Here is a 19,302-nt window from a genome sequence, read left to right as displayed (position 1 = left end):
AATGCATGAAACTACCCTAAAAACAGTAAAGAAAAGGTCAGTGAAACTGGCCAAAATGCCCTGGCATCACTCAACTTTGTCACTAACGTTGAAGATGGCTAGCATGGCCACGTTAGAAGCCATGTTAACCTAGTTAACGTGGACCCTAATGTGAGAAATAGGGGCACATTGGAACGTTAGTGACAAAGATAAGTGTCACTAACGTTCTCGAAGGTTGGCAAGCCTACGTTAAAAGAGCCACGTTAACTAAGTTAACGTGGACTCTAACGTAGAAAAGGGGGAGACTTCTCAACGTTATTGGGAAAGGTTAGTAGCAACGTTTGTACCACTAACGTTGTAGTTAACGTGGCTCTTACTTTGGTGAGGAACGTTAGTGAAAAAGGTGATTGTCACTAACGTTCTCGAACCCACATTTCCACTTAAACGTTAACACCACTAACGTCCTGAGCTAAAGTCTCTGCCCACTTCACACTTTCTCTCTGCAAGTAAAACTAAGCCCAATGAAGAGGATAACTGCTTCAAACTCAAGATCCAAAGGCGCATACCCAAGACTTGAAGAGCCAACTAGAAGATCAGAAGAGTAGTATATATAGGAGTAGCTTTGAATTAAAATGGGAGTTGGAAATTATAGGGAGCCTCTTGGCATAGAACTACCCTCCGTATTTTACTTTCTCTGCACTTCTAGTTTCATCATGTATTCTCCATCTTTCTTTTCATTTTCTAGAGCTATGAACAACTAAACCCCTTTCATTGGGTTAGGGAGCTCTGTTGTAATTTGATGGATCAATACTAGTTTTCATTATTCTTCTTCTATCTTTTCTCTTGATTTTACTTGAAAGCTTTCGATCTTCATCCAATTGGGTAGTTATCTTGGAAAAGAAGCTATTCAAACATGGATCTCTTCTGAACCTTGAAAGAGGAATGAAGAGATCATGCTAGAAATGCTTTCTCATGCTGGACCAAATTGGGTTTGGATGGATATGTGACTATAATCCTCTCAACACTTGATTTGGGAAATGCATGTGGTATAATCGGTGACCATACTTCATCTCTTCTCATGAGCAATTGACCAAGGAATTGGCTATTGATCAAGATTTGAGAGATTGAATTACAAGGAATTGTAATTCGATCACTTAAGATTACCAAGGAGATCAATGAGTGCATTGATTGAGGAAGAGATGAAAATAAAATTGATCCGGAGAATGCAACATCTCCTGAGCCCAATGAACTCCCCATTTCTGATCTTACCCATTCTCTTTAATTTCTGTCATTTACTTTTATAAGCAATTACCCCATTCCCATTTAAGATTCTGCAATTTACTTTCTGTCATCTACATTCAGCTCTTTAAGATTCTGCAATTTACTTTTCCGCCATTTAATTTTCTGCAATTCTCAACTCAAATTTTGATTCGCTCAACTAGAACATTCCTCTAATTAAAGTTGCTTGATCAATCAATCCCTGTGGGATTCGACCTCACTCTATTGTGAGTTTTTACTTGATGACAAATTCGGTACACTTGCCGAAGGAAATTTGTTATGAGACAAGTTTTCCGTGCATCAAGTTTATGGCGCCATTGCCGGGGATTGATTGTGTATCAACAATGATTAAATTGGAAGATAACTAGATTGAGCATTTTTGTTTTGTTTGATTTAATTTTCTGTTTGAGTAATTTACTTTCAGTTTTAGTTAATTTCTTCCCTTCCCCCTACTTTCTCGTTTCTTTTTGTTATTTACAATTCAGTTCACTAACCCACTAACTGTTTGATATATTGCATCACTCACACTAACATTAATTCTAACAGAATACTTTCTGCATTTACTTTCCTTGCTTGTGCTTTGTTGGTTGTATGACAGGGAGAAGAAGCGGGACTTCAACTTCCTTTGATTCTGAACCTGAGAGGACCTTCCTTAGATTAAGGAGGGAAGCAAGAGGAAAGAGAGTAGTTGGTGCTGAGGAAGAGGAGGAATACTTTGAACCAAACATGGATGAAAACATGGAACACCATCATGAAGAAGAGACTCACAACCATGGCGGAGGAGGTCGAGCAAATCATGCTGGGGAGGATAGAAGAGTTTTAGGCTCTTACATCAATCCAAACCCAGGAAACTGTGGAAGTAGTATTCAAAAGCCAACCATCCATGCCAACAATTTTGAACTAAAACCACAACTCATCACCCTTGTTCAGAACAACTGTTCGTTCAGAGGAAGTGTCCAAGAAGACCCCAATCAACATCTAACCACCTTCCTGAGAATATGTGACACAGTGAAGTCTAATGGTGTTCATCCTGACGCCTATAGACTGCTCTTGTTTCCATTCTCACTCAAGGATAAGGCAGCCAAGTGGCTGGAGTCTTTCCCGAAGGAGAGCTTAACAACCTGGGAAGATGTGGTGAACAAATTCTTAGCAAGATTTTACCCTCCTCAACGAATCAATAGGCTGAGAGCTGAGGTCCAAACTTTCAGGCAACAAGATGGTGAGACTCTTTATGAAGCGTGGGAGAGGTTTAAAGACCTGACAAGGAGGTGTCCACCTGACATGTTCAACGAATGGCTGCAGCTGCACATTTTCTATGAAGACCTGTCATATGAATCAAAGAAGGCAGTAGACCACTCATCAGGAGGATCTTTGAACAAGAAGAAGACTATTGAGGAAGCCATAGATTTCATTGAAACAGTAGCAGATAATGACTATTTCTATGCTTCTGAAAGAGGTAACACTAGAGGAGTAATGGAGCTAAACAATGTAGATGCTTTGCTGGCCCAAAACAAGCTCATTACCCAGCAGCTGGCTGACCTCACCAAGAAGATGGAGAGGAACCAAGTAGCAGCAATCACTACTTCATCAACAACCCAAGAAGGAGTGAATGAAGAAGCAGAGGGTAGTCCGGAGCAAGCCAACTACATTGAGAATTCACCTAGGCAAAACCATGATCCATACTCTAAGACCTATAACCTTGGATGGAGGAATCACCCAAACTTTGGGTGGGGAAATCAACAAGACCAAGGCATAGATCAAAGACGTTCAAATCCCAACAACAATGCTGCCCACCAACATTTCACATCTAGACCATATCAGCACCCACATAACCAACCCTCTCAACACCTTTACCAAGGCCAAAATAACCCCCTCATCCTTCCACCTCTAATCCCAATCTACCATCATTTGATGACAGACTCTCAAGGATTGAGAATCTACTTGAAGGCATAGGCAAAGAGATTCAAGACAGTAAATCGTTCCGAGAAGAAGTGATGTCCAATATGCAGAACCAAGATGCTGCCATCAAGAAACTTGAGACACAAATTGGCTACTTATTCAAGCAATTCCCCAGCTACAACCTTCGCAGTAATACTAACTCAACCAAAAGGGAGGAGTGATAGGCTATCACCCTTCGGAGTGGGAAGGAACTGAAGGAAATCCCCCAGAAACCACAAGAAGAGGACTCAAATAAAGAGGAAGAAGAGCAGGACGAAGCTCGAGTTCCCACTTTGAGTTCACAAAAAGGGGAAGGAGTGCTGAAGCCAGACGTCCCAAGAGTCCCATACCCTCAGCAATTAAAGAAGAAGGGAGATGACAATCAGTTTTCGAGATTTTTGGAAATCTTCAAGAAACTGCAAATCAACATACCCTTTGCTGAAGCAATAGAACATATGCCACTCTACGCCAAGTTCTTGAAGGAGCTCATGACTAAGAAGAGAAGCTGGAAGAACAACGAAACTGTGATACTAACCGAAGAATGTAGTGCTATCATTCAGCACAAACTGCCCTAGAAGTTGAAGGATCCTGGGAGTTTTCAGATCCCTTGTATTATAGGAGAAATCACAGTGGAGAAAGCTCTTTGTGACTTAGGAGCCAGCATCAATTTGATGTCAGTAGCTATGATGAGGAAGATGAAGATAGAGGAGGCTAAACCAACAAAAATGGCCTTACAGTTGGCAGACAAATCGTTCAAGATCCCTCATGGCATAGTAGAGGATTTGCTGGTGAAAGTGGGAGACTTCATATTCCCGGCAAACTTCGTAGTGCTGGACATGCAGGAGGAAGCCAAGACCTCCATTATCCTGGGAAGGCCGTTATTGGCCACTGCTGGAGCTGTCATTGATGTCCAAAAATGTGATCTCACTATGAGATTACACAATGAAAAGATGACAATCAATGTGTTCAAGGCCATGAGTTACCCACAAGAACAACTAGGGGAATGTATGAGGTTGGACTCACTTGAAGAGGAAGTGCAGGAGAGTTTTGAAGAAGAAGAGTCTGAAGAGCCCGAAAGAATAATAGAGGAAGAGTGTACATCAAGTGAAGAGGTTGCAACAACAGAAATTGGCATACCAGGTGCACCAAAGGAAGAGAACGAAAAGTCAAAAGCACCTAAACTTGAACTCAAAGCACTGCCACCCACTCTCAAATAAGCATACTTAGGAGAAAATGAAAATTACCCAGTAATCATAAGCTCATGCCTCAGCAAAGATCAAGAGGATGAACTGATCAAAGTACTGCGACAGCACAAGGATGCCATTGGATGGACCCTTGCTGACTTGAAGGAAATCAGTTCAGCCATATGCATGCATAAGATATTGTTGGAAGATGATGCCAAACCATCCATTCAATCCCAGAGAAGGCTGAACCCAATCATGAAGGAAGTGGTACAGAAGGAGGTTATGAAGCTATGGCAGGGAGGAGTCATCTACCCAATCTCGGACAGCCCCTGGGTCAACCCCGTGCATGTCGTCCCAAAAAAGGGAGGAATTACCGTGGTTCCCAATGAGAAGAACAAACTAATTCCTACAAGGACAGTCACAGGATGGCGGATGTGCATAGACTACAGGAAGCTCAATGAGGCTACACGAAAAGATCATTTCCCCCTTCCATTCATGGATCAGATGTTGGAAAGACTTGCAGGGCACGCATATTATTGTTTTCTCGACAGTTATTCAGGATATAACCAAATAGTGGTTGATCCCAGGGATCAAGAGAAAACTTCATTCACTTGCCCATATAGAGTGTTTGCCTACAGGCGCATGCCATTTGGGCTATGTAATGCACCTGCGACTTTCCAACGCTGCATGCTTTCTATCTTTTCAGATATGATAGAAAAATTCATTGAAGTTTTTATGGATGATTTCTCGGTATTCGGAGATTCCTTCCCTAGTTGCCTACATCACCTCGCCTTGGTATTGAAAACATGCCAAGAGACCAATCTGGTATTGAAGTGGGAGAAATGTCACTTTTTGGTGACAGGAGGAATAGTCCTTGGTCACAAAGTTTCTAACCAAGGCATTGAGGTTGACAGAGCTAAAGTAGAACTTATTGAAAAACTGCCTCCACCCAGTGATGTCAGGGCAATTAGGAGCTTTTTGGGGCATGCTGGTTTTTACAGAAGGTTTATTAAAGATTTTTCAAAGATAGCCAAGCCCTTAAGCAATCTCCTTGTATCTGATACACCATTTATCTTTGATGAAACATGCATGTTAGCCTTTGAAAATTTGAAAATGAGGTTGTCCTCTGCTCCTATCATTTCCCCACCTGATTGGAATTTACCATTTGAATTGATGTGTGATGCATCTGATTTTGCAGTTGGGGCAGTGTTAGGACAGAGGAGAGACAACTTAGTCCATGTGATATACTATGCTAGCAAAGTCCTTAATGATACTCAAAGAAATTATACCACTACTGAAAAGGAGTTACTAGCAATAGTTTTTGCATTTGACAAGTTTAGATCATACCTCATTGGTGCTAAAGTGATTGTTTTTACAGATCACACAGCACTTAAATATTTGTTTTCCAAGCAAGAATCAAAACCAAGACTAATAAGATGGATCTTATTGCTGCAGGAATTCAATATTGAAATTAGAGACAAGAAAGGAGTGGAGAACAAGGTAGCAGATCACCTCTCCAGGATTCCTCATGATAAAGATGGAGCACATGATACAAGTGTGAACGAGCTCTTCCCTGATGAGCAGTTGATGACAGTTCACAAAGCACCATGGTTCGTAGACATTGCCAACTTCAAGGCAACTGGGGCCTTACCTCCAGAGATCAATAAACATCAAAAAAGGAAGCTCATGAATGATGCAAAATACTTTGTCTGGGATGAGCCATATCTCTTCAAGAAGTGTTCAGATGGAATCCTTAGGAGATGTGTTTCGGAAGAAGAAGGACGAGAGGTCCTAGGGAATCGCCACAGCTCATGCTATGGAGGCCACTTTGGAGGGGACAAAACTGCAGCAAAGGTGTTACAAAGCGGATTCTTTTGGCCCACCATTTTCAAGGATGCCAAAGAACTAGTAAAGAGCTGCAATGAATGCCAAAGATCTGGAAACTTGCCCAAAAGAAATGAGATGCCACAAAATTTTATCTTGGAACTGGAATTGTTTGATGTGTGGGAATCGATTTCATGGGACCATTCCCAACCTCATATGCAAACAAGTACATCTTGGTAGCAGTGGATTACGTTTCCAAGTGGGTAGAGGCTATTGCAATCCCAACGAATGATAACAGGGTGGTCATGAACTTCCTCAGGAAGAATATCTTTAGCCGGTTTGGAGTCCCACGAGCACTCATCAGTGATGGAGGGAGCCATTTTTGTAACAGACCACTAGAAGCTCTTCTCCTACGATATGGGGTAAAACACAAGGTAGCCACGCCTTACCATCCCCAAACAAGTGGACAAACTGAGATATCCAATAGAGAGCTAAAGGGGATTCTGGAAAAGACTATGGGTGCATCAAGAAAGGATTGGTCGAAGAAGCTGGATGATGCTCTTTGGGCATACAGAACAGCATTCAAAACACCACTTGGAATGTCCCCATATCAACTAGTGTATGGGAAAGCTTGTCATTTACCACTGGAGCTGGAACACAAAGCTCTCTGGGCTATCAAGATACTAAATTTTGACAGCATTGCTGCTGGTGTAAAGAGGATCTTGCAGCTGCAAGAGATGGAGGAATTCAGGTCACAAGCCTATGAAAATACCAAGATGTATAAAGAGAAGGCAAAGAGAAGACATGACCTGCATCTTGCACCCAGGAGTTTCGAAAAGGGGCAGCGAGTACTCCTTTACAATTCCAAATTGAGACTGTTCCCAGAAAAACTCAAATCAAGATGGTCCGGCCCTTTTCTTGTCACAAAAGTTTCGCCCTATGGACACATCGAAATCATGGATGAAGGTTCAGAGAGGATGTTTACAGTGAACGGACAAAGACTCAAGCATTATCTGGGCAACATGGGGGAAAACCCCAGAGTACAGTATCATCTCAGGTAAAGGAGGAATCGTCGAGCTAGCGACGGTAAAAGAGCGCTCTGTTGGGAGGCAACCCAACCTCAGGTAGTTTTCTTTTCAGCTTTATTTCAGTAAAGGTCACAAGCTGTTTCCCCTGTATTGCAAGGAGCTAAGTTTGGTGTTCCACACCAACACAATCCAAGAGTGAAAGTGTAATTCTAAGTTTGGTGTTCTACCAAAGGATATTAGTTAGAATCACACTCCATTCCCAACCAAATAAGGGAAACCACTTAGATGTAGTTAGACTTTAGGTAATCATTGTTTGTTAATAACAAGATATGAGGTTCTCTGCATATATGCAATGTTTTGCACTGGGCAAGGAACTAAGTTTGGTGTTCACACACCAAATTAAAGTCAGAAGTCACAAGCATACATGCAAGCTAACCATTTCTCAAGTGCTTTGGGAACAAGCAACTTCCAATAACTTTGCAGGAATCTTGTGAGGAAATGGTGCACCTTCAGGTAGCAAGGACTAGGATGATGACAAAAAAAAGAGAGCAACTAGAAATCATCACCCGAAGGTTGTATTGTTACTTAATTCCATTGTACTTAGAATGTTGAAAATTGGAAGTCCGAATGCACTTTTGATCAATAATGACTCGTTAATTTGAACCTTTTTAAATTCTATCTTTTAAGTTTTTTTGAATAAGTCTATGTTTGCTAGTCTTTATGTTACTGCATCATCTCCTTACTTACTTGTATGCTTGTCCTTTGGAATCATATGAAAAGAGAATGAGTGTTTCAAAAGACTAGATAGGAGTTCATACTATGGAGTAAGTTCATGAGTTTATGGTATAGTCATAAGTTAGCTAAGTTGGTTCAACCACCAGGTGGGAAGACAACTATCTGTCATGAATACTATGCTTGAGACAGACCCTATGAGACTAGCTAAATAAGAAGATCCTAATAATAAAAAAGGAAAGAACAATAAAGGTTAAAAAATAAAAGAAAAAGAGTAAGCAATAAGGCTAGGCACCAATGGTTTTGATCTTGAGGCATGTGTCTGTGGTGCTCCTGTGTGAGGGATCTACTTGGATGAATAAGCTCTTAGGGGTGCCTTATCACTTGGTAACTTGGGTTAACTAACTCGGGATTATCAGCTGAAAGTCCACTATCAAGAGTAACCTTCACCACAGAGCATTTAGTAACCCAAAGAGGTGCTGGACACTAAGGTCTCAAGAAAAGAAAATAAATAAACTATATGCCTATGGTGTGTATGTATGGGGGAAAGAGACTTGAGGGAGTAAGTCCTTAGGGGTGTCTTAACACCTAGCACCTTGAACCAACTGGTTCGGGAGTGTTGACTGAAAGCTTATCTTAAAGAGTCGTCCCCTTACAGAGCACTTAGCCTAAGAACACAAATAAGTCCTGAAATAACAATAAAAGGATCAATGAATAAAAGTCTCATGGGATGCAATCACAGTGAGTATTCTAGGACATGATAAAGGTCTGAAACCAGTAAAGGAATGAATCTAAGTTGCTATGCATGAAACCACCATAAAACCAGGGACATGACCTCCACAAGAATGACTCATTTCTCTTGGCATTCCATTCATCATTCTCTTGTTCCAGTACTTGCTTAGGGACAAGCAAGCTTTAAGTTTGGTGTTGTGATGCCAGGGCATTTTGGCCAGTTTCACTGACCTTTTCTTTACTGTTTTTAGGGTAGTTTCATGCATTTCCTTAGAAAATAAGCTAGTTTTGGGTAGATATTCACTTACATCTTGATTCAAGCATACATTGTGCACTTTGCATGATTTCATGAGGATTTTGCATGAATTTAATGACAAATTGGATGTTGTACTTCCCATGACTTGGACTAGAACTTTGATGCACTCTATTGCTTGATTTCAGGACAAAGGAAGCAACGAAGAACCACGTTAGCAGCCACGTTAATCCAATTAACGTAACTCCTAACGTGGAATGGCAGTAACTTGCAAAGTTAATGAGAAAAGTAATCGCCAATAACGCTCTCGAAGCCATCATTGTCCACGTTAAGAGTCACGTTAACTAAGTTAACGTGAACCCTAACGTGGAGGAAAGGAAATGGAGCTAACGTTAGTGACACTTACCTTTGTCACTAACGTTGGACCAAGCTCATAAGTGGTCACGTTAGTTGCCACGTTAACTTAGTTAACGTGGCCTCTAACGTTAAGAAGTAAAGGGGAAGCCAACGTTAGTGACATTCAACTTTGTCACTAACGTTGGCCAAGTCACAATAAGCCACGTTAACTCCCACGTTAACCTAGTTAACGTGGAAGCTAACGTGAAGAAAGTAGGTGATCGACAACGTTAGTGACACCAAATATTGTCACTAACGTTGGGATTAACCCACACAAGCCCCAATAAGCCACGTTAACTCCCACGTTAACCTAGTTAACGTGGAAGTTAACGTGAAGAAGGAAGGTGATCGCCAACGTTAGTGACACCTAACATTGTCACTAACGTTGGAAGGAGCCCGCACAAGCCACAATGAGCCACGTTAACTCCCACGTTAACGTTAACTTAGTTAATGTGGAAGCTAACGTGGATAAGGGAATGATGAGCCAACGTTAGTGACACTCAACTTTGTCACTAACGTTGGAGATGGCTACCATGGCCACGTTAGAAGCCACGTTAACCTAGTTAACGTGGACTCTAACGTGAGAAATAGGGGCACATTGGAACGTTAGTGACAAAGGTAAGCGTCACTAACGTTCTCGAAGGTTGGCAAGCCTACGTTAAAAGAGCCACGTTAACTAAGTTAACGTGGACTCTAACGTAGAAAAGGGGGAGACTTCTCAACGTTATTGGGAAAGGTAAGTCCCAATAACGTGTGCGAAGGACAAAGAGGCAACGTTAGTAGCAACGTTTGTGCCACTAACGTTGGAGTTAACGTGGCTCTTACTTTGGTGAGGAACGTTAGTGAAAAAGGTGATTGTCACTAACGTTCTCGAACCCACATTTCCACTTAAACGTTAACACCACTAACGTCCTGAGCTAAAGTCTCTGCCCACTTCACACTTTCTCTCTGCAAGTAAAACTAAGCCCAATGAAGAAGATAACTGCTTCAAACTCAAGATCCAAAGGCTCATACCCAAGACTTGAAGAGCCAACTAGAAGATCAGAAGAGTAGTATATATAGGAGTAGCTTTGAATTAAAATGGGAGTTGGAAATTATAGGGAGCCTCTTGGCATAGAACTACTCTCTGTATTTTACTTTCTCTGCACTTTTAGTTTCATCATGTATTCTCCATCTTTGTTTTCATTTTCCAGAGCTATGAACAACTAAACCCCTTTCATTGGGTTAGGGAGCTCTGTTGTAATTTGATGGATCAATACTAGTTTTCATTATTCTTCTATCTTTTCTCTTGATTTTACTTGAAAGATTTCGATCTTCATCCAATTGGGTAGTTATCTTGGAAAAGAAGCTATTCAAACTTGGATCTCTTCTAAACCTTGAAAGAGGAATGAAGAGATCATGCTAGAAATGCTTTCTCATGCTGGACCAAATTGGGTTTGGATGGATATGTGACTATAATCCTCTCAACACTTGATTTGGGAAATGCATGTGGTATAATCAGTGACCATACTTCATCTCTTCTCATGAGCAATTGACCAAGGAATTGGCTATTGATCAAGATTTGAGAGATTGAATTACAAGAAATTGTAATTCGATCACTTAAGATTGCCAAGGAGATCAATGAGTGCATTGATTGAGGAAGAGATGAAAATGAAATTGATCTGGAGAATGCAACATCTCCTGAGCCCAATGAACTCCCCATTTCTGATCTTACCCATTCTCTTTAATTTCTGTCGTTTACTTTTATAAGCAATTACCCCATTCCCATTTAAGATTCTGCAATTTACTTTCCGTCATCTACATTCAGCTCTTTATTTCTAGCATTTACTTTTCTGTTATTTACTTTCCCGTCATTTAATTTTCTACAATTCTCAACTCAAATTTTGATTCGCTCAACTAGAACATTCCTCTAATTAAAGTTGCTTGATCAATCAATCCCTGTGGGATTCGACCTCACTCTATTGTGAGTTTTTACTTGACGACAAATTCGGTACACATGCCGAAGGAAATTTGTTATGAGACAAGTTTTCCGTGCATCACCTGGAGATGCCCCAAAATAACTCAGAGAAGCCATCATCAATCCTACTCGAAAGACCATTCCTGAACACCTCAAAGTTCAAATTAGATGCTTTTTCAGGAACATACTCTTTTGAAATAGACGGCCGAGTAGTAAGCTTCAATCTGAATGGAATTATGAAGCACCCTCCAGAAGATCATTCTATCCTCCAGTGTGACATCATAGATGAAACCGTAGCTGAAATTTACTAGGAGGAGTTAGAGGAGAAGTACATAGGACAAGGTCCGAGTGTGGGGACACTTTCTGAGGAAAATGAAAGTACTTTACCATTGTCACCAACTCCAGACAATCCAGAGCCTACCCATGAACCAAAGTTAGAATTAAAACCCCTCCCTCCACACCTCAAATATGCTTACCTTGAGGACAAGCAGAAGTTTCCAGTTATCATTGCATGGGAACTCACATCTCAACAAGAAGAGCAGTTACTTAGTGTGCTGAGGAGGCACAAAAAGGCAATTGGGTGGAGTTTGGCAGACATAGTGGGCATCAACCCTCAAGTTTGTGAGCACAGAATATTTTTAGAAGAGGGGGCTAAGCCTGTTCGTCAACCCCAGAGAAGACTGAATCCCACTATCTTGTAGGTTGTCAAAAAGGAGGTGACCAGACTACTAGAGGCGGATATCATCTATCCCATCTCAGATAGTGAATGGGTAAGCCCAGTACAAGTGGTGCCCAAGAAGTCTGGAGCCACTACAGTGAAAAATGAGCATGGAGAGCTTATAGCAACCGAAGTACAGAACACCTGGAGGGTCTGCATTGATTATAGGCGCCTAAACCAGGCCACTCGTAAGGATCACTATCCTCTTCCATTCATTGATCAAATGCTGGATCGCCTGTCAGGTAAATCGCATTATTGCTTTTTAGATGGTTACACAGGTTATTTCCAGATTCATATAGCTCCTAAAGATCAGGAAAAGACTACTTTCACCTATCTTTTTGGGACTTATGCTTATAAGAGAATGCCCTTTGGCTTGTGCAATGCACCAGCTACTTTCTAAAGGTGCATGATGAGTCTTTTCTCTGACCTCATTGAGGACTGTATGGAGGTTTTTATGGATGATTTTAGTGTTTATGGTGATTCTTTTAGCCTTTGCTTAGATAGCTTATCTAGAGTATTAGATAGATGTGTCAGAACAAACCTTGTATTGAATTTTGAAAAATGTCACTTTATGGTTAAACAAGGTATTGTACTAGGACATGTTGTGTCTAATACTGGCATTTCTGTAGATCCAGCAAAGGTGGATGTTATTTCTAGTTTGCCTTACCCCTCCTCTGTAAGGAAAGTCCATTCATTCCTTGGCCATGCAGGTTTTTACCAGAGGTTCATTAAGGACTTTAGTAAGGTAGCACTTCCCTTATCCAGATTACTGTAGAAAGATATTGAATTGGAGTTCAGTGAGGATTACAAACAAGCGTTTGATAAACTGAAGACTGCCTTAACTCAAGCTCCAATTGTGAGAGGACCTGACTAGAGCCAGCCATTTGAGATCATGTGCGATGCTTCCAACTATGCAGTAGGAGCAGCGCTGGCTCAGCGTGAAGGTAATGATCCTTTTATCATTGCTTATGCGTCTAAGACTTTAGACGCCGCTCAGTCTAATTACAATACTACTGAGAAAGAGCTTCTTGCTATTGTTTTTGCTCTGGATAAATTCTGAGCCTATTTACTTGGTACTAAGGTAGTAGTGTACTCAGACCACGCAGCTCTAAAGTATTTATTATCTAAAAAGGAATCCAAACCAAGGTTTATACATTGGATACTGCTACTACAAGAATTTAATTTAGAAATTAAAGATAGGAGTGGTAACCAAAATCTCGTGGCAGACCACTTGAGTTGCCTTGAGCACATTAAGGATACCTCCACTCCTATAAATGATAATTTTTCATTTGATAACCTGCAAGCAGTATCTGAGGCAGTCCCTTGGTATGCACCTGTAGCTAATTATCTAGTTAGTCGCACCTTTCCTCCAAACTTTACTAAGCATCAAAGAGATAAGCTGAAAAGCGAGTCTAAATATTATATATGGGATGACCCATATTTATGGAGATGTGGCACTGACCAGGTAATTAGAAGGTGTGTGCCTCAATCAGAATTCCACTCCATTCTAGAGGCCTGTCACTCATCTGAGAGTGGAGGACATTTTGGCCCTCAAAGAACAGCTTGAAAAATCTTAGACTGTGGATTCTGGTGGCCTACTCTTTTTAGAGACGCTGCTGAATTTTGTAAATCTTGTTTCCCATGCCAAAAATTTGGTAATATATCCAAGAAGGATGAGATGCCTCAACAAATTATGCTTTTCTGTGAAATTTTTGATGTTTGGGGCATTGACTTCATGGGTCCATTTCCAAATTCTAATGGTTATTTTTATATCTTGTTAGCTGTAGATTACGTTTCTAAATGGGTGGAAGCAATTTCTACCTGCACTGATGATGCTAACACTGTTGTTTTCTTTGTAAGAAACCACATTCTTTGTCGCTTTGGATCACCACGAGCAATCATGAGCGATCAAGGCACCCATTTTTGTAACAGGAGACTAACAGGATTACTGAAGAAGCATGGAATAATTCATAAAGTAGCAACAGCCTACCATCCTCAGACTAATGGGCAAGCCGAGGTGTCTAACAGAGAGATAAAGCGCATATTGTAAAAGATAGTCAAACCTCATAGAAGAGACTGGAGCACCAGGCTATAAGATACACTCTGAGCATACAGAACAGCATACAAGACACCCATTGGGATGAGTCCCTTTCGCTTAGTTTATGGAAAAGCTTGTCCTCTCCCAGTTGAAGTTGAGCACAAAGCCTTTTGGGCAGTAAAGGAGTGCAACATGGGATTTGAGAATGCCGGAGCTGAAAGGAAGTTGCAACTGCAAGAATTGGAAAGCCTTCGCCTGGAAGCTTATGAGAACTCAAGACTGTACAAGGAAAAGATGAAGGCTGTACATGATCAGCACATCAAGAGGAAAGAGTTCCAACCTGGGGACTTAGTCCTCCTTTACAAATCTAGACTGAGGCTCATGCCAGGCAAGTTGAAATCAAGATGGGAAAGTCCCTATAGAGTAGAGAAGACTGAGCCATACGGAGTTTTTCACCTAAGCCATCCTTCAAGCTCTGAACTCATCAAGGTTAATGGACATCGTTTGAAGCTATATCATGGTGAGAAGCTGACGAAAAACAAGGAGTTAGATATTTTCCTCTTGGGGGATCCACTCACAGCAGAAGACTGAGCTAATGGAGCGTCCAACTTACGGATGTTAAAGCAAAGTGCTAGGTGGGAGACAACCCACCATGGTATGATCGTTCCTTTCTTTATTCTTAGTTTTCTTTTTCAATAACTTTTTTCATTATTAGAACATTTATTTTGCATCTGCATTTGCATATTTTTATTTAAAAAAAAAAGAGAGCCGCGACACGACAGCGTCGCCGACGCGTCCGCGTCACAGGTGGCTCAGTGAGAATAAAAAATCAAACAGATAGCCACGTGGGAGCGTGGCTGGAGGCGTGCCTTTGGCACAAATCACCCCACGCGACCGCATCGCTGAGGCTTCCGCATCACATGGGAAACATGCCTCCCACGCAGACGCGTGACCTGAAAATCGACGTAAGAAAGGGTGCACGACTGAAAGTTGTGCGAGAGTGGTGCTGGACTGGTGCTGAACGCACACGCCTTACCACGTGGACGTATGGCTCACGCGTCCGCGTCATCTCCCAATGATGGCCACTCACGCGATCGCGTCGACCACGCGACCGCGTCACCCTGGATTTTGGCAATACTAACTTTTGAACAGAGAGTTGTGCGAGCGCGAGGCTGCCCTCGCGCCAATAGCACAAAACACGTCACGCGTCCGCGTGATCGACGCGACCGCATCGATTAATTTACGCACAAGTCGCGCGAAAGCGTCCCCCACGCGTCCGCGTCACTTGCGCCGCACAGCTTATCCTAATTTGCCTAATATCTTATCTTTCTCTTCCCCAAATCCTACTTTTTATTTTCCCTCCTCATTATTTTCTTCCCCTTCCTTCCTCCTTCCTTCTTTCTCACTTTCTACTTTCTCTCTCTCATCACTATTAACAAGGTTTTTCTTTTCTTCTTTCCTCTTTACTTTTCTATTCTTCTTCTCAATTTATGTTTTCTTCTCCTTTTCTTTTTCTTTTTATTTTCTTTATTCATGTTTTCTTTTTCTTTCTTTTTCTTTTAATTGGTGTTAGATATTTAGTAGGGTCGTTATTATTCTTTATGTTTGCTTGTGGTTTATTGCAACATTGTTTGGCAATTATATATCAATTTTTAAAAGGTTTCTTGCATGTTCAATTTATTATTTTCATAAGCTTATTTCCCATGCATGCTATGTGTTTGTGAAAAAGCCCATATGGCATTGTGCACTATTTTTGAATCCTTTTATTTTCCTACTCTAAATGCTTGCTTTTCACAAAACCTTTTTTCATATCATATTAATTTAATATAATTGTCATTACAAACAGATTGTTAGTATGAAAGCCTTGGTAATCTAACTTGGACATTGAATGCTTGATCTATGCTACTCATGCCTTTGCCTGCATGCCAATAAACACCTTGCATTTAATTGTCCCCATATGCACTCGTTATATTTCCATTGTTGATTTTCCACATGTTGTCATGACCATGTGTTAACATCATTGATTTTTTTAATGTGCATTGATTACCACCTTTCCCATTCTCTTCCTTGCTCTATCCCTTGACATTTTGACATACTTTCTTTCTTCTCCCTTTCAGGATGGCCACTAAGAAAGGAAAAGAGAAAGCTACTCCCAAATCAACAGCAAGGAGAGGAACAAAACGAGCATTAGTGGCAGAGCCTTCTTCAACTTCAGTTAAACCCTCAACAAAAAGAATTAAGAAGATTATAAAGGTTGATGATAAAGAAAAAGCCTTCCCAGCAAAGGACACTACGCGATTTATCAATCGCTACTGTGAGCAGATGTTTCCCATCCTAGCAGAAAGGAGTTACAACAACGAATACCTTCTTATCCTCCCAAACCATATTGTTGAATTTGTTGAGCCACAAATTGCACGGAGACAGTGGGGTTTCCTACAAAGACAGCCACGGCAGGTTAATCTTTCATGGGTGGTCGAGTTCTACTCCAACTTCCACCTGCCAACCCTGCAGTCTGTCTATGTTTGTCAGAAGCAAGTCCCCATTACAGAGGAGGCCATTCAACGAGCTTTAGATCTCCCCCCTACTCTAGAAGGACTGGACGCATTTCAAGAAGCCGCACTCAAGCGCCAGATGTACCAATTTGACTGGGACGCCGTTCTCGGAGTTATCGCACTACCTGGCAGCAGATGGATCTACGGATACCATCGTTCCCGTTCTAAGGGAATATCGGCTTCCGCACTTACCTTGGAGGCTCGAGTATGGGCACAGATTATGTCCCATTACGTCTTTCCGAGTACCCACGAGTCTTCCTTCACTGCAGACATGGCCATTCTACTATGGTGCATCCTTACAGACCAGCCTCTGAACCTACCAAGACACATCCGGAGTGCTACGGGACACATAAAAATTGCGGGCAACTTACCTTTTCCTGCCTTGGTCTCAGATCTTGTCTCAGCAGCCGGAGTCTCCTACAGAGCTGGAGACACCAAAGCCATGCTTCCACAGGTTGATCAGTACGTCCCTAACGGGAAATATATCAGACCTCCAGCAGCCACTACAAGTCAGCCTACTGAACCGGCTGAAGAGATCCCTCCTTCAACACCACAAACACCTACAACAACTCAACTGCTCCATCAGATACTTGAAAAGTTGGATCGGCAGGAACACAAAGCAAAGCTAAGAGAGCGCCGTAACAAGCGCCGATTCACATACCTCAAGGAGCTACTTAAGGAAAAATACAGAGACTCAGACACCCCGGACTCCACTTCCTTTACCAGCACAAGGAGTCATGACGGTCCCGACTGTGGAGATACTGCTACCAGCCCACCTTTGTTCCTGACAGACGGCACCGAGGACGGTGCAAAGCCTTAAGTGTGGGGAGGTCGGTCAGTACCTGACTTCCAGAGGTAATTTCTCTTCCCTAACACCAATAAAATAGGATATTTAGTTAGTTTTTATTTTGTAGAATAGGATAAATTGCATAGTAATAGATTAGTTGCATGCATGTTCTACTTGATTGAAAAGACAATAAGTTTCTTCTAAGACCCTATTTTTAGAACAAAATTTCACTAATTTTAATTTAAACTTTTGTGTTAAATTTGCTTGAAGTTATATTTGGAACATGGTTTTTAAGCTAAAGAACACACAACCTGTGAGACTTTGAGCCTTTATACATGGTTACATTATTTAACCATAATTATTCTGTTCTTGTGTGTTTACTTCTCTATGATTGTAATTTATATTTTGTTTCATCCTATATGTCCAATGTTTAATATATTTATATGCTTGCATATGATTGAGGCCATTATTTGTTTAGCTCACTTATCCAAATTAAGCCTACCCTTTCAATTACCTTTGTTAGCCACTTTGAGCCTTTAAATTCCATTTGTTCTTTATTTTACCACATTACTAGCCTTAAGCGGAAAAACAATTCTATATCCCAATTGAATCTTTGGTTAGCTTAAGATAGAATTGTATGCTAATTAAGTATGGGAAAATTGTGGGAACAAAAGATAATAAGGGAATGTGTCATGATGAGATAATGGGAATTTGGGTACCTACTCATGTGAAACTACAAGAATTAGAAATCTATGTGAATTGATAAGCTATGTTTATTTTTATGTTATTTTATTTAAAAAAAAATTACCCCAATGTTAAGTTAAGAATTCAAAGATCAATGCATGTATGATAAAATTAAAATGAAAGTTGATACATGAGTAAGAAATGTGAAAGAGAAATTTTGGGTAGCTAGGTATGAAATTTAAGTTATATAGAATGTACATATGTGTGGGTTAAAGCTTGGGTTAATTAAAGATTCAATTTATAAGCTTACTTAAACATATATGTATCCTTACGCTTACCTTGGCCCCATTACAACCTTGAAAAGACCTCATGATATTTGCATTGGTATATTAAATGTTGTTGATTGGTTAGGTGAAGAACAAAAATTAGAAAGCATGATTAGAGAAGGATAGAGTGATTACCCTATACACTAGAGAGATTGGAGCATACATACATCATCAGTGAGGGTTCAATGCTTAAATTCTATGTTCCCTGCTTTCATGAGCTACCTTCTTACATTTTTATCTGTTCTTACTGAATAAGAATTGAATTAGTGGAATTTGATTTGTGATTGTCTTGAAGAGCTTATTTACTTTTAACCAGGTAGACAAGAATCATATAGTTGCATTCATATATATAGGTTGCATTGCATTGCATGAGTTTTACATTTCCTACTCATTTATTTTATCTCCTTCAAATAAGCATGAGGACATGCTAATATCTAAGTGTGGGGAGGTTGATAAACCACTATTTTATGGTTTATATTGTGTTTAAAATTGTGTAGTTTTATCAAATCTTTACCCACTTATTCATTAAATAAGGATGCATTTATCATTCCTTCCTAAAAATACTTTATGGTTGAAAACTTGCTTCCTAGAGGCTTTTAATTTTGTATTTTAATTCTCCTTTATTCCATTCGATGCCGTGATCTGTGTGTTGAGTGTTTCAGGCTTTATAGGGCATGAATGACTTGGAGATTAGAAAAGAAGCTTGCAAAAATGGAAGGAACACAAGAAATTAAGGAGATGACCAGCGAGAAGTGACGCAGGCTGAAGAACTGAAGATTGATGGTTTAGAAGTTATAGTAAACTCTCGTTGCAAGTATAGTTACTAAACCAAGCAATCAACCTTTCTTAAAAACGTTTAGGTTGTCACAAGTAACAAACCCCTTTAAAATTGATAA

Source organism: Arachis ipaensis, chromosome B9, assembly GCF_059453495.1.
Source record: "Arachis ipaensis isolate K30076 ecotype BB chromosome B9, ASM5945349v1, whole genome shotgun sequence".
Taxonomy (NCBI): Eukaryota; Viridiplantae; Streptophyta; class Magnoliopsida; order Fabales; family Fabaceae; genus Arachis; species Arachis ipaensis.
Note: the sequence above shows the minus strand (reverse complement) of the source record.